Genomic DNA, 4023 nt, shown 5'->3' on the forward strand with positions numbered 1-4023 from the left:
GCAAGCAGTTAAGACAACTTTGTCTCTCTGGTATGCTCATTTCCTGTGTCTTCTCCTATTTTCCAAATTTCAAGAACTGGGTCACATTGAAACTCGTCACTCCGGACTCCTCACTCATGCTATTCAATTCGCCGTAGCGACGAACTAGTCTCGAGAAAGACTCGGTCTCTTCCTAAACTATAAGCCCAAGTTCCGACGCCAACAATGAAGAAAATATTAAAACATTTGTCCTGGGGAAGATGGAGGATCGATACAATGCCCTCAAGAACACACGAAACTAGTCCTAAGTAACATCCTTAGTCACATGACCGTCAAGAAGATCATTCATCTCTCTAGTGCCTCTTTTGTACAAACCCATGCCTTGTAACGCATAAGAGGATGATTTCTGCGAATTGCTCCTCCACTCTTTTCGAAACCAGGTGGTGGAGAACATGGAATTGCGGGTGGATTTGGAGGTCTTGGGTGTGGCACTAAGCTTGCTAGCTGTAGATTTCTATGATAGCCATCTCTGGGAGGCAATGAAGTGGGGTGAGGAGGCTGCAATGGTGGTGGGTGATAAAAATGATCAAGGCGTTGATGGAGATGGTGGATTGCACCCTGGTGAAGATGTTGAAGTTGTGGGTTCTCATGGTGTATTTCAAGGAGGAAGAATAAGAACAAAAGAGATTCTTCTTCTTGTTGATAATGGAGTCGTCTTCAGGGAAGAAGACCAGAAGAAAACCCATACCCTAGCCTTTGCTACTGCTCTTCCTTGGCGAAGACACCCATCTCTTTCTTTCTATCCATGAAAAATCTGGTGATGATCACATTTAACAATTAACCATCTCATCATGTTCTCCTTCCAAAATTAAATCTTCAGCTTTACTAGTGAAATTACGAACAAATAACATTCTGGAAAGGATGCCTCCTACATGGGCGTTCCCTTTTCCACCATAAACTTCAACCAAAACAATTTCCCATGCAAAGGAACCACCATCTTGGGCAGCAATACCGCGCCCATGCAAAGGAACCACCATCTTGGGCAGCAATACCGCGCCCATGCAAAGGAACCACCATCTTGGGCAACAATACCGCGCTCAAAGCTCTGAATAGCATAAGCATCCTGCTCTTCCCTTGATATTACATGATTATCTAATCCATTAGAGACATAGCATCCTGAAACGTAAGCCAAACCAGTCCTCTGCTATAGAACATCTTTCTTGCAACCTTTCTTTCCTTCCTTCCCTTCCAGAATTCTGAATCTCCATGGAACATGTCCAGAATGCCTGCTGGTTGTGTGCTTGCTTCTGAAATTGGTGATTTTGATTTCAAGCTTCGGTCACCGGAGTTTTTGAAAAAGTGTAGCCTACCTATTTGGACCCTTCCTCGAGGGGGAATGAATCATATATTTAATTGTTTGTTTTATACAGAATTCTTGAAACTATCCATTGTTGCCTCGAACTTCAATAAAGGCCAACCATGAATCATACAAAAACGACAAGTAGGAGGAAATAGACTGAACCAGCAAAGGCATGACGTCAGTTCCTCGCCCGCCAAGACTATTGAAAGGTCGTTTATAACCCGATCAGCCACAAGTATGTGTCACCCCACCACAAAGCCCTCAACGCATCCAATATTTTTCTCTTTGCAGTAATCGCTGGTTAGTGATGAAGCAAACTGAGCTTGTCTTCATCCCATCTCCTGGGATCGGCCACCTTGCGGCCACAGTGGAGATTGCAAAGCTGATGACTCACCGAGACCGCCGATTGTCAATCACAATCTTGATTATGAAGTTTCCGTTTGGGTCCAATGATAGTATGACCTCCGACTCTGATTCCATACGTTTCCTCACACTTCCTCCTGTAGAGGTCAGCCCTGGAACTACAGGGATCACTAAATTCCTCAAACCTCAGATACCACTCGAGAGACGCCGTCCACGAGATCACTCGCTCCAACTCCGTTCGGCTCGGTGGGTTCGTTATTGATATGTTCTGCACCTCCATGACTGATGTGGCCGATGAGTTTGAGGTGCCTTCATATCTCTTCTTCACTTCCAGCGCCGCTTTTCTTGGCTTCATGTTCCATCTTCAGTTCCTCCATGATTATGAGGGCTTGGATTTCAATGAGTTCAAGGACTCGCATGCTGAGCTGGAGGTTCCGAGTTATGCTAACCCGGTTCCAGGTAAGGTCTTCCCTTCTGTGATGTTTGACAAGGAAGGCTGTGGGGCTGAGAAGTTTCTGTATCACACAAGGAGATTCAGACAAGTCAAGGGTATTATGGTAAATACATTTGTTGAGCTCGAGTCACACGCTATTCAATCATTTTCTGGCAGTACAATACCCCCGGTGTACCCCGTTGGACCAGTACTCAACACGCAAGGGGGATCTGTTGGGCGTCAACAAGATGATAGCGCCGTCATGACCTGGCTTGATGATCAGCCTCCATCATCAGTGCTATTCCTGTGCTTCGGAAGCATGGGAAGCTTTGGTGGGGATCAGGTCAAAGAGATAGCACATGGGCTAGAACGTAGCGGGCATCGCTTCCTGTGGTCCCTTCGTCAACCCCCACCGAAGGGTAAAATAGAATCTCCAAGCAATTATGCAAATGTGGAGGAAGTTCTACCAGAAGGGTTCTTACACCGGACAGCCAGGATTGGAAAGGTGATCGGATGGGCTCCACAAGTAGCTATTTTGGCCCACTCAGCGGTTGGAGGATTTGTATCTCATTGTGGATGGAATTCTACGCTAGAAAGCATGTATTATGGTGTTCCTGTAGCCACTTGGCCGATGTTTGCAGAACAACAAATCAATGCGTTTCAAATGGTGAAAGATTTGGGATTAGCGGTAGAAATTAAAATGGATTATAATAAGGATAGTAGTTATATTGTAAGTGCTCAGGAGATTGAAATTGGATTAAAGAATCTAATGAATATTGACAATGAAGTGAGGAAGAAGAGGGAAGAAATGAAAAAGATAAGTAGAAAAGTGATGATAGAGGGTGGATCCTCGCACTTTTCCTTGGGTCATTTTATTGAAGACGTGATTGACCAACATTCCATGTAATTAAGCAATAAGGTGATATTTAATATACCAATTGTAGGCCTTAGATCCTTTATCATATGCCGTACGTGTTTCAATTTTCAAATAATTTCTTCGATGAAATAAAAAAATTTGAGCATTCGAATTTCACAAGTTTGTTCTCGGTCTTTATATTATTTAGTAAAAAGTTTAAAAGGGCATAAATTTAATTACGTACAGATCCCATTGGTCAAGGAATACACAATTGATTAACTTCTTAAAAGGAGTTAAACTAACAAACAATATTAACCATGTAATAAACAATTCACAAACTATTGAATTTGTTTTACCAAGGTGAATAAAACTATTGAGTTGCTAAAACTTTATTTTCCTATGCATAATGAGTTTGGGAATATGTTCAATTCAATTGTTATTGACGTTGGATATATAGAGAACTATCGTTTCATGTAGTCATTCATAGAAATTTATCCTATTTTTAAGTAATATGTATCTTCTTTTCTACAAGTTTGATGTTGTAGTAGTAAATAATATTGTTTTTGAAAATATTTGAGGAGTTAGACATATATAGACTTAATTAAAAGTGGAAAAGAGTCATATTTAGTCGATTCATATCCAAGCATGTGAGAGAATAGAGTCCACCGTTCTATAATAGCCTCTTAGAAATAGGAGGAAATTGTCTTGAGTCCATTAGAAAATGAAATAACATGAATATCCCAAAATGAAATGAACACGAGGATTTAGAATTACAAGTTTTTCTAGGTTTAATTGTGAAAAAAGTTGAAATGATAGGAGTAAATTTTACGTCATTTTGTACTTGAAAATAATAAAAAAGATGTGCACAAAATTGTTTTAAGGGAATATAATTAAAGCTTTCAAAGTGAAAATGATTGTGTATTTAGTATTGAATTATTAACTTAATTTTCTTTCCTTTTCGGCTAATGAAAAAAAAATCCATATGCTTATAAATACTAAAAGGAAAAACACATAGATGATAATATGTATAAA

The 4023-nt window shown here is 40.4% G+C and overlaps 1 pseudogene; it reads left to right on the forward strand.

The window, feature by feature from the left end:
* The first annotated feature begins 1261 nt into the window (after window positions 1-1261).
* Window positions 1262-3168, forward strand: LOC100855062 (anthocyanidin 3-O-glucosyltransferase 2-like; annotated as a pseudogene).
* Window positions 3169-4023: the final 855 nt, after the last annotated feature.

Source organism: Vitis vinifera, chromosome 12 (genome assembly GCF_030704535.1).
Source record: "Vitis vinifera cultivar Pinot Noir 40024 chromosome 12, ASM3070453v1".
Lineage (NCBI taxonomy): Eukaryota > Viridiplantae > Streptophyta > Magnoliopsida > Vitales > Vitaceae > Vitis > Vitis vinifera.